The sequence below is a fragment of the Sinohyriopsis cumingii genome, chromosome 2 (genome assembly GCF_028554795.1).
Source record: "Sinohyriopsis cumingii isolate HCF-2022 chromosome 2, ASM2855479v2, whole genome shotgun sequence".
NCBI lineage: Eukaryota > Metazoa > Mollusca > Bivalvia > Unionida > Unionidae > Sinohyriopsis > Sinohyriopsis cumingii.
The window spans coordinates 81,959,564-81,973,016 of NC_142962.1; the positions used below are offsets into that span (position 1 = coordinate 81,959,564).

General features: G+C 35.4%; 1 protein-coding gene across 1 annotated transcript in view; it reads right to left on the reverse strand.

Moving 5' to 3' along the window:
- The window catches only part of LOC149805279 (protein trachealess-like), a 233,496-nt gene that overhangs the window by 179,658 nt on the left and 40,385 nt on the right, over nt 1–13,453 (reverse strand). The window lies entirely within an intron of this gene.

Consider the following 13,453-nt stretch of genomic DNA (forward strand, 5'->3'; position numbering starts at 1 on the left):
GCAACGCGCGCGCGCGGCCGCGCAGCTGCTCAGCCATCCCCGCGCAGCTGCATTGTTCTCCGCGCAGCAGATCAAAATTTTGAAAAAAATATTAAATCCATCATTAATGCTAACATCACCGTCATGCTTGCACAATGCAGCGCGCACAGCGTGCACATCTACCATTCGCTTAGAAGTAACGTTGGTTGGTGGTGGTGGTGGGGTTCTTTCCTTCCTTATGCTAGTTTTGTTATTATTGGTGTAGCCATTCATTTTGGAGAAGAAGCTGTTACGAGATTTTAAAACGTGGGAGGTGACATTGGTATTATGTATAGGCCTATCTAGGACCCAATACAAATAATGAGACATATTTTAATGAAAACCCTGTGTCAACATGACCATCTTCTCAGGAGGAGCGCTGATACAAAAGATTTATTCAAAATGGCCATCATCGATCAGCGCTGTTTGTATTTAGGACCAACTAGACATCACATGAAGTCTTTCAGTGAAAACCCCACGTTGCTTCAACAACTTTGTAAGATGGTTACCGTGGCAACAGTATTGTTGGCCTGATTGACACCATTTTTATTTAGGACGAACTGTATATGATAAGAAGTCTCTCAGTGTCAACACCATGTCGCCACGGCTGTCAATTCTGTTTTAGTAGTTATTACAACATTTAAAAGCTTACCACCATGAACTAAATATCATACGAAGTCTTGTAGTGGAAGCCCGTTCGTTTAGTTGGACTAGGGATAACAAGATTTTCAAGAAGGCTTCATGGCGACCATACGAAGTCCTTTAGAAAAAATGTCATGTCGATATGACAATAAAAAGATGTTCAAGGTGGACGACATGGTAGCAAGGCGGCCATACTGAGTGTCAGATCGAAACCATTTTCTTTCCGGACCGTATAGAGATAAGGCGTGTTTAAGTAAAACTATGTCTCGATATAATCATCAATTAAGAAGGAGCAGCGATAACAATAGTTTCAATATCGCAGCCATGGTGACCATAATATAGATATCAGATGTACTTGAGATTCGCTAAAACAAACAATCATCACGAGAAAAAATCTGTTGGTGAATCACCATGTCGATAAGTTCATTCATTCAGAATTAGCAGCGTTACAAGTGTGTTCAAGACGGATGCCACAGCGGCTAAGATGGGCATCACAACGTTACTAGACACCATAAGAAGTATTTTATTGAATCTTCATGTCGATAAAATCATTCATTAAAAAGGAGTAGCAATCACAAGAATATTAACATGGCTTCCATGGCGGATGTCAGATTCGCACCTTTTTAATTCAAGGCCAACTAGACTTCATATAAAGCCTTTTAAGTAAAAGTCCATGTCGATATGACCATCCATTTAGAAGGAGAAGGATTACTAATTTTCAAAATGGTCGCCTAGTCCAACCAAACGCGATCTCAGCATCGTGTTCATTTAGGAATAGCTCGATATCTTAATAACTCTTTTAGTGAAAACCCCGTGTCATTAAGACCATTCATTGTGGAGAAGGATGGATTTAAAAGAAAAGAAAAATCAGAACATTTTCAATATGGCCATCGAGGCAGCTATACCGAACGTCAGATGGACACCATTTTCATTACAGATAAACTAGACATCATATGAAGTAATGTAATGAAAACTCCATTTTAATATGACTCTTCATTAAAGAGGGGACGTGATAACATTAATTTCAATATGGCCACATTGCTAGCCATATTGCAGGTCAGATTGGAACCACTTTCATTTTGTCATAACTAAACAGCTAAAGTCTTTTATTTAAAAACCCGTGTCAATCTGACCATTAAATCAGGATGAGTGGCGATAACAATATTTTCAACACGGCCACTGCAGCAACCATTTTGGGCGTGTGAGCTGTTAAACCTTGAAATGAAGGTACGTGTGACGTGTCATCCTCCAGGTAGATTAGGAGAAACAAACTTTGCTAACTGACCGACGACTGACAGACACATGATAGACGAACGACGAAGAACAGTTCATAACGTAAGTTCATATGATCTCTGACCAGTACAGTTGAAACTGATGACGAAAAGTAATCCATGTATATTAGTGCATATTGGTGTATTTGTCGAATATTGTATTACTGGTCCAAATCTCGCAATAGCTGCACCGTCACTATCTGACTACTTTGGTATAATTATATCTGAATAAAATGTTATTTTTTTAACGTTGTAACATTCTGTTACGTTGCATAATCAAATTACGTTGTGACATTCTGTAAGCTGTGACATTCTGTTAGGTGCATAATCAAATTGCTTGTGACATTCTGTTACGATGCATAATCAAATCACGTTGTGACATTCTGTACGCTGTGACATTCTCTTACGGTGCATAATCAAATTACGTTGTGACATTCTGTACGTTGTGACATTCTGTTACGATGCAGGATCAAATTACGCTTTAACATTCTGTTACGATGCATAATCAAATTACGCTTTAACATTCTGTTACGATGCATAATCAAATTACGCCGTGCCTTTCTGTTACGATTCATGATCAATTTACGCTGTAACATTCTGTGACGATGCTTAATCAAATAATATTGCAACAAAATGTTACGATGCAGAAACCATTCTTAACATTTCATTCGCTTTTGAAACTTTTAAGCAGGTTCATGACAAATATCACTTGTATTAGGTCAACGTCGGTCTTGAACAAACTACTAACAATGAATCTGAATATTCGCTTCGTTGATATCACATATTTGTGGATAGGTGAATGATGTGAGACACACAGCTACATAGGTATAGTAAAGGTTATAGCACCTCTAGAAAGTTGGGAATCTTTCAAGATGCTATTTTTAGACTTATTTGTTGATTATTTAACGCCATTTTCAGCAAGCTATATATATGCCGTCCTGTTTATTTGGTGGAGGAAGAACCAGGGAAGAGCCTCTGACCCACGGAAAGCTACATAGCCACGTTGGTCGAACCGTGATTCGAGCCCACGCGAACAGAGGTGAGATGTGTGTGTGTGTGTGTTGTTTTTTATATATAAAAAATTAACGTAGCCCTAACACTTTTCAGTCATATCGCTACGATGTCTGCATTGTGGCAGTTTATAGTGATGTCTAGCACTAGGGCTTCATGCCGCATACATGTCCAACCCAGTAACATTACCCTGACACCAGGCAGACCCGTCCTAATACTAAGCTCATAATGCTGAGCGCCTAACGAAACAGCTGTTAGTACCATTTTTATAAGTCTTTGGTATAAATCGACCGGGGTTTGAACCCATGACCTCCTGCCATCCAAGGCGGACGCTTTAACCATTTTGGCCGCCGGAGCGGTAGTGAGATGTGATTAATCTGTAAAGACGAGTGAGATGTGAGTAATCTGTAAAGACGAGTTTCTTAGATCGCTCAGCCACCCGGGGACCCCTTTCAAACTTAGTAAAATGTCCCTGTATGGTAATTAGTCGTTATAGTCATGTAGAGTTGCCTTTGGAGAGAAGAGAGTAAAGCAATACATGTACATTAATTAGTTCCAAGAAAGCGGGGGGGGGGGGGCATACTTCTAGAGCAACTTTTACCCGAAGGCATGCAGACTCAAGAGTAGACTGCGTGAAATCTACTCAGAGGCCATTTGAGGGAGAAAGATCGGCTTAGGCGATAAATTTCTCTGTAATATACATTTTGTATTTTAAAGTATATGAGAAAATGGCCCTTGACTAGTGCCCCACCCCAGAGAAAAATGGCTTTAAGGTAGTTTTTATCCTGATAATACCCGTGGAGGTGGATTCCTCTAAAGTAAACACTTCCCGTTGAGGAAAAATAAATTGGGGGGGAGGAGGGGTATTTGTTCTCAGTCCAATATATTTTTTTATGTCAGAATATATTTCCTTTGTCAGCATTTCCAAATTCTTGACATAAAGAAATTTCCCAGTCAGTGCAAACAAAAAGCAGATGATACTAGTAGATAATTTTCAAACAGATGTGTATCAAATTAAAATCATTTGAAGACATATTCCGTTACTAATCCCAAACAAAATGCATTTGTGCTCCTTCTTATCTCATACTTCATACATTTCATCCGGGCACTAGACCTAATTCAAGCCCCAGACAAAACGATTGGCCGTCAGGGGTCAGTTAGACTCTGGGAACAGCATTAACAGACCAAGCTGATATAAAGAGGTGCCAACTTTCAGGAAAATTTGAGAGTGCTTATCTCTAGGAAGAGTATAAGTAACCACGTATGACTTAAATCGGAAAGATTGCAATAGCTTTAAAAAAAAATGTGCCTGTGTGTGTTGGTGGGGAGGGGGCGTGCTGGGAAGGATTGGATAATGACCATACTGACATACTGCAGGTCCCTTTTAACGAGAGGAATGTATATATATATATATATATATATATATATATATATATATATATATAGATATAGATATGCCAAGAACGTTTATTGGTCTGAATTTATCACATGAGACATAACATGCATAGAGGATCTTACATGCGTGCTAATTTTATATGAACTATATATCAGACTCGTGTAATAATGTTGCCTTGGCGAGATCAGTATTAAAATTATTAAGGGAATTGTATACATTTCACTTGACATGCGCACAAATAAGAGGCTATTTATAGCATAAGACGAAATTCATTGGTTTCAGTAAATAAAACTGCAAAATAGTGAAATTTAATGATCTTGGTATACATTGGGTTTTCTATGACATAATTTCTTTGTTTTATATGACCTTATGTCGACTCGTGTTACTATCTGAGGTTCTATTATACGTGTGTAAATATGCAAAAGTATGACATGGGCTTGAATTGGTATCATTGAATTTGTGCAGTTTGAATTTTACTCATTCCTTAAAAGACAGACAACTCTTAATAGATCACATAAGAACAATTGTAAAATTTCATTAAAACTGTTTAAATAGAATATTATACGTATCTGATCACAAGTACTGATTTGCGGCAGCATCAAGAACTTTGATAAAAATGTAATAACACTTCTATTTAAAATTACTCTTATGCATTATACATAGTAAAACAAGCATTTGGAACCCCTTGGCTTTTTATGCAATACCATCAGGAAAGTCCGATATGTTCTGAATGATGAAACAAAAAGTCGCGAGAATCCCGACACCTGGCTAAATAAGTCTTGAGACACATTAAAATTATAAAATGCAACCCAACTCTGCATCATCGCCATTAAGTAAACATCTGGCGATTTACTGTCCAGTCTTGGATACTACCCCTACGACGACCAGCTTGACGGACACGTATGATGTTAAGAATCTAAAAAAGTACTTACAAACCAATGTCCCCATTATGTATTTTGTTGATGAGATGCAAAGGTTAATCTAATATATATCTTGATTATAATTTGAACTTAGTAAAATCCTCTGTAACAACGTGTTTACGTGCATTTTTGCCAAACGTAAAACTGACAATGCTCGTTGGAGCACTTCCGTTGTCAAATCTTCAGTTTTGGAGGTGAGTAGTTTTTGCGCCTTGTGACGCTCTTCAATTTCGGAGGTCAGTAAATATTACATCTAGTCCGCAATCCCATCAAGCCTAAATAGATATGACTGGTTTTGAAAAATACCGGAATTTGTCAAATTTGATGCCTATGCTTTCTTTCTAATTTGGCATCCAGTGATATCTATGTTAGTAATACGAACCAATCTGTGGCAAACAAAATGAACGTTTCTGAGTTTGATTATTCCTGAAGGCATCTTTTCAGGTATTGAGGGAAAATTGCAAAATTAGAACAGATCATCAAATTTTATATTTCATTGCATATTATACTTAACGCAGGTATTACACACCAGTAGCCCACATCAGAATCATGTGGAATACTTTGCGTTTTATGGCAAAGGCAATGCTTCAGCCAGTCAGAATAATTGTTCAGAGTATTTGAAGAAATCAGAACCAATCAGACTGTAAAACCAACCGAAAAATTAGTTACTACCTCTGTGTGTTTAGTGCGCTCGTCGTTTGTGAAAACATTGCTGAACATAAAATGGCTGACAAAATATGGCACTGCTGTCTTAAAAACGAACTAAAAACACGTTTCATTTAAGGTAAGAGTTTGCATCTAACTTTGATATACGCAATATTTTGCGTAAACGACGTAACGCACCAAATACAATAAAGTAGCACCTCACCCAGTTTTTTTTTGTCTGTCATGTTCTGGATTATTAAACACTGAACAAATTGTCTCAATCGGCCGTGATTTAAAGCTAACACAGGAAAGTCGGGAGTGATTAAAATTCACATAAACACATGATGGTGAGATTAGTTTTTCTTGTGACAGTAAACATTAATTTAAAAGTAAAAATGGTTTGTGGCAAGGTAACCTTTATTAGCCTAAGACCCAAAAACTATGTGTCATTGTGATTTTTCTAAATTGGCCCACCGAAATACTACTGCGTGAAGACACAAATGCCATCTTTTCTAGGGGTATATTGGTCAGCCACTTCAGAGCTATAAAGTGATTTTGTGATCGGTACGAATACCACGAAGTCCATACTTTAACTCCTTCATGTTCTAGTGCATTATACACATATTTCATAGATCATTCACTCACAATACAACAATTTTAGTAAGTCAAACAAATCTCACTAAAACACAACCCCGCACCTTTTACAATTTTTAAAAAAAAACAAATCACTCGTCTAGGTCCATGATTATCCGATAACAACTTTTAACATTTAAAACAAAAAAAATCTTACTCACTAATATTGTTTAAAAAAGCTGGCTCGCCACTTGAAAAATACAGGCACTTTTATATTCTACAAGCACATTGCTGCGAAAGAAATCGGCAATGTTTTAACCAGGAAATGAAAATCAATCTTCACGTAGACAAGAAAGTACAATAACAACTGACTTCAATAGCTCAGTTAGTATAGTTGTTGTATTTGTAAAACAATGGTGGAGGGATCAAGACTTGGTATCCGCCTAAAACAGATTACAGATATAATTGAGTAACGTCTTAGTATCCAAAGCTTAACGCGTAAAAGTAGCATAAAACACTGCAAGAAAAGTTTCAAGAAATGTTCAAACTAAGTAAGTTAAATTGGTAAGTTAGCGTAAAATGGAGCTACCCAGATCAGTTTGAAAGGCGCCGGAAGGTGCTGATCTTGCGCAGAGTACATGCAATTGGAAACACCTGACACATTGTTAAATAAAAGGCTAAATGATCCAACATGAGTACAAAATAAATCAGGCCAGGCCTGGTAGAAGTGCTCTGGAAGGAGCTGATTCCATATATGACTTGCATAACGAACCGCCTCAAGCAAGCAACAGAAAAAGTCCAAACTGAGAACAAATTACAGTTGTGTAAGAATAAGATATGGAAAGAAAATGCGGCCTCCCTATGGGTGATAAATGGTTTCTTTCCTATGTACTACCCACAGCCTTTCAGTACTGCCATGGTTTTGCCCAAAACTTAAGTAAACCAGTTGAAGAAGAGAAGAAGTCACTAGATCAATCAATAAACAGTGAGGAAATCTGTTACAAATTTGGCTGATCCTGACAAATTAACGGATACTACGCAGTTTGCACAAAAAAGAGCTGTCTCGCATACGATTTTAGAGTACAACAATTTAAGGGACACAAAGACATGGGGAGACATAGTAGACAGTAATTTGAGAATAATAGAACAAACTGAAATGAAAAAGCAACAAAAATATAAAAATTCTTATAGCAAATATGCGATCACAAGAAAATTGTAGATGCTAAGTACTGATTTACCAGGAGAATAAATGTTACATCCGGTGCTTTACAGGCTTTAGAAACTGTTAGAGACAGATTGTTGAAATTCCAAATATGCAACAAACACACGACCATCTGATAACAGCAGAAACAGTGAGATACATGCCTTACAGATTGATGGTGAGGAAACTAAAAAGTCGCTGGAGAATTACAATACTAGCACTCCACAATCTCAACGCGAACAATTACAGAAAGAATTCAAGAAACAGAATGATTAAGATACTAAGAAACTAGCCGATGACTTTAAATCAGGTGATCAATTTAAACTGCCTGCTAATAATTCCTGACAGTTGTAAGAAAGGATGATTGAGCAGAAATAATTAAAGAGTGATGAAAACAGAAACAACAAAAATGTGAGTGAAGCTATGACCCGTTCTACTGAAGTACTTGCGTTTTATCTATTACTGACTAAAATGAAAAAATAAAATTGACAGATGATCAAACGTTTCTAAATGAACTTGTTGCTTAAACAGTAAGCAGAGAGTTACCGTGCAAAAAGTTCTACAAAACGTACGCTAAAAGGGAGTTTGTTAATAATATCGGTGCTATATAAGAAAGTACTGATTAATTAGACAAAAAGGTAACATAATTAAGAGAAGATTTTAATAATATTGAGCAAAATTTAACAACAAAAATAATTTTAATTTTTTTACGCAATGATATATAAATACTTTAATATTAATCGAAGGAATGAATACAGTCAAATCAGACATAGAAGGAAAAACGAAAGACATAAAACTAAATTAAACACAGAAACAGGAGCGTTGAGTATTACAATAGCTATTAAAATTAGAGCAAAAGTGACCAAGACAGAGAACAAGTTCGTGAAAAGAAAGAGTAAGTAAAATAGAAGAGAGACTTATACCAGTACAAATATTACGTTTTGATTTTTGAAATACAATATATATTGCTGCTGTAGTTACTAAACATAAAACAATGTATCCATTATTTTCTTATGCTGGAGTTGAAAATGGTGTTCTAACAAATAAAATCGATTTCTTTTATTCAGGTATATGTTGTCGTGTAACTTATCTCCAAATCTGTAGCCTCTTCGTACACGATTCTTATTTCCTATGCTTTACCCACAGACGTTTCTAAAAAAATCAATCCATTAAAGCCCGTTTTTAGGTGTGAGTCTTGTTAAATCACCTCCCATTTTTATCCAACTTCTCTATCGTTTAATTTATTGCTCAAGATCTCCAAATTGTCGATCTCCGAAATGTTTCCTCTATGAATTGACCATTCTCCGAAATGTACGTTTCTATATTGACCCTTCTTCAAATTGCCATAGAACCCCAGTTACCACTACATATCAACTGTATCACGTTTTACTCAATACATGCTGAATACAAAATAAAACACCGTGTTTGGCGACTTGTAAATCCACGTGGAATAACACAACCATCTGTCCTTTGGATATTTTGAATTTCGCGAGTTTTGTGAGGAAATAAATCGAAGCAAAGCGAATAAAATGTTCACATGCGGAAAATATATCACTTCTCACAAACAAGACAAAATCATCACAAGGTGTGAACCTTAATCCAATTCATCACTGTATTAGATTGAATCCGAGCAGCATTAAAACTGACAATATTTGCAGGTGATAAATAACAAAAAGATCAGGACCTAATATAGTGATTGTACTTCTGTAGTTATTTTATTTTTTTTATTTCGCTTGATATGAATAATAACAATTCAATTCTCAATAATTAAAGAAGTATGCTTGTTTGAGATATAACAATTTCTTACGGTAGTGATAAAAATAAAAGAGATAAACAGTCATACATGGCGCTGTCATGCAAAATTCAGCGACAATGTATGATGTATGTATGTACGTATGTCTGTCTGTCGTCTGTCTGTCTGTCTGCATGCATGCATGCATGCGCATATATATATATATATATATATATATATATATATATATATATATATATATATATATATATATATATATATATGTGTGTGTGTGTGTGTGTGTGTGTGTGTATGTATGATACATATGTATGTATGTATGCATCTACCCAATCTTAATGAGACTTCTATGCTCTTGAAAAAAGTGAACATTAAATGCTAAATTTGCTTCTTGAAAGTAGTGGATACGTGACACGTTTAGTAATCAAATCAATATGCTGGCATAAAATTATATAATGGTTCCAAAGCTGGAATTTGGTTTTTTATTTCAAAAAGATGTCTTGAAGAGCCAAATTAGTTTGCGTTGTATTTTCGACTTAGGGTGGGTTTTAGTTCTTTTCAAATTAAACCCTTTAGCATTTTATATTTGTTAACTATGGAGAAAGGGTAGAATAAACTGCACAAAATAAAATATAAATTCCGCATAAGCAGTAGTAAATTTTTAATACATGGTTTAGAAAGGTCGTTCAGATTTTTCATCATGTGTTTTTGTCATAGATGTACCAGCAAGAATGCGAGATTTAATTTTTCTCTAATTATTAGTAGTTCACCGTGAAGAAGTACAGGAACGTGCGTCAGGCTATACAGCTTGAAACATATACTATTATTCAACTTGTTTCATAAATTTCAAATCACACGGACACTTGCATAAAAGCATATATTTGTTATCCCCTTGTCGGAAAGAGTGTCTATTTGTCTGTCTGTAACAAAATATCATTCTAAACAGCTGGGTTGAAATTCGTACGATGGCGGCCTATCCGAAACAAGGGTGTGATTTAATGATCCTTCCCGTGGTGTCATTGGGAAAGGGTTAAAGGTCAAATATTTATTAAAAAATTAATTTGAACGGACCTTTTCCCCTTTGTTTTACATGCAGAAAAGGCTGCAAAACAATACAATAATCTTGATGATTTCTTTAAACAAGATTTACCTGTAATATCTGTAAAACCATTCCATACACACTTGTAATGATTCTGAGTGGCACGAGTGGTGTGTTGCAAAATCTCCCAGAACTCGTGCCATAATACAAAAGAGAGGAAAACTCTAACAAACTGACATAATTCTCAGTATTCAAAGAAACTTAAGCTTGAATTTTGCCAATAGATATATTGTTCGATCAGTTTTTATTAAGCAAACCATAATCATTCGCATATGTATATTTACCACCAATTGTTTTAAATATTATTTTTAGATAAATTGTCGTTTCGTGTAGTATTCATTATACAATATTAATAGACTTGAGCCTTGTTTCCGGCAGAGGAAAATAGTCGGCTTACTCTGGTCTCATGGTACATTCTTCTTTAATTGAATTCTCAATTGCTATACTTGTAGAACTTGCCAAAATAACTCTTGGTAAAAATAAAATTCGTAAGAATACATTTATGATGCATACTTAAATACAGTGGCGTCACTCGGGTTGGTGTCACCCAGTGCGATAGCTCATGGTGTCACCCCATGGTCCTCCTTCTGTAACAGACCATACAGAATCCTTAGTAATGTCATTTTGGTGTCACCCCCTCTGATGGTGTCACCCGGTGCAGTCCGCACCCCCCGCATCCCCCTAGCGACGCCACTGCTGTGCCTGCTAGTCATGTATTTGACTATGATCGGTTATCCGCTTATGAAATCCGACTAGACCGAGCAGCGTGTGCTCTGTAAAATTTGCAATTTTTCATTTTGGTGTCACTCCTCTGAGATGGTGTCACCCGGTGCTGTCCGCACCCCCCGCACCCCCCTAGCGACGCCACTGTTTAAATATAGACAAAAAATGGCGATCAAGAAAGAGTAATCCGCTATCAAAATACAGGGATAAACAGCAAGTACTGGAAATCGTCTACTCAAATAACCAAGCAGGTCCAAAAATCGAGTTCTGATTGGCAGAATGATAATGATGATGTCATTCGGATCACGCATTAACCCATGGGCTCAAACACGAGGCCCGCAACATGATTGTCGTCACAAGGTGTCATGAGAGATAACAAAGGTGGTGGGGCCCTTGGGTCATCGAAAATGCCCTCACGCGGCCCTCCGGGTGATTTGAGTTTGAGATCCCTGCTCTGACTTTTCCGCCAATTATCGAAATAACACAATTGATATGTGGTTGGGTAGAGAAGTAATTCGTTTCTATCAGAGATGCTACGAAGGTAAAATTGCTTCAAATTATGTAAACAAAGTGAATAATGTAAACAGAACGTTTCAAGTATAATGTTTAAAATAGTTTAATAATATGTTATGTATATTTGATTTAATTGTATCTGATTAAATATATATTTATTTCAATGTAATTGTTTGTCAGTTTACATTTTTTTTTCATTACATGCTACTGTAATGTAAATTTATTCACTAGAGACGATATTTATTTCAGAAAATAGTTTGAACACGACTTTTTGTTTTATAATCACCAGGTGTTGATCTAGATCCTGGCCTTGATTCAAAATTTGTAGCAACCACGTAAACAAATCTTTTTTTTAAATGATTGGTTGTTGTCACGGTCATGATGGGACTTCGTGTTTAAGTTATAAAAAAAAATTTTAAATTTTTTTTATTTCTTAGAGTAAAATGATTGGTTTTCGCCAGGGTACGTGACCTTTAACAAGTACTTAATTTCTATGAGCTTCGATAACAGGATCACGTGACCCCCTGTTTACGTTTAGAAGACGATATAACATATGTTTGGAGAATTATTCTCAGTAGAAGCTGGGCTGTTACAGTGGAAGTTGTATGTTGGGCTGTTTGGAGTTATTTCAAATTACTTGGATTGGAGTTATTTCGAATTATTTGGATTAAAAATGATTATATCTTTTTTTCTGGAAAATACATGTGCTCATGTGAGATTCTTAATCAAAGACAGTTCTTATAAATAAATAAAAATTGTCAGCTTTGCAAAACCGGAGTGATAATTCTTGTTTCTACAAGAAACTGTAAACTTCAGCACTACAGATTTCAGCATATGTCATCGTCTTCCATCTTGGATTCTTCGTCAGGACTCGAACTTGAAATCATTAGAACATTTTGTTATTAGGACTTAAAATATTTTATTCTTGGATTATTCTTGGATTATTTTTGGATATGATTCTTAAGACCGTAAGTTCATAATTTGTTTCATTTTTACAGAATTTTTCAGGGAAATAAATTATTGTATTTTTCAAAGCTTATTGTTTTCACTCTTTCTTGTGTTACTGTTTATTCGAGGCTAACCACGTGACATAAGAAATAAAAACTAACAAACTGGCTACAAGCGAGTTTCCATTCTTATAACCACATAGGCTTCTGTGACGACTTATCAAACAGTAATATAATTTTCAAAAGGGTAGTTTAGCTTCACTTCTTTTTATTTGAAGAGAAATCCAAGTGTTGAACAGAAAATATATTACCAGGACACACACACACACACACACACACAAGACTATATATATATATGTATATATATATATATATATATATATATATATATATATATATATATATATATATATATATATATATATATATATATATATATATATATATATATATATATATATATACATAGTATGTACGCAGTATCAGTGATATACCATGAGGTGTATAATTTTTTCATTTAAAGGAAACGAGGTTTGCATGGATATTTTTCTGATCTTCTGTTGTATTAAGTAATATATATTAGAAAATATGACCTATGACAGATACAAAAAAAATGCGTAATGATAAAATATGATATATTTCTTCTGGCCAATATTCAAGCACATGTAGTTACCGAGTATCTTTTTAATTATTCGGAATACATTAATGTTTTATCGAAATCCAACAACTTTATTATTTTATCCT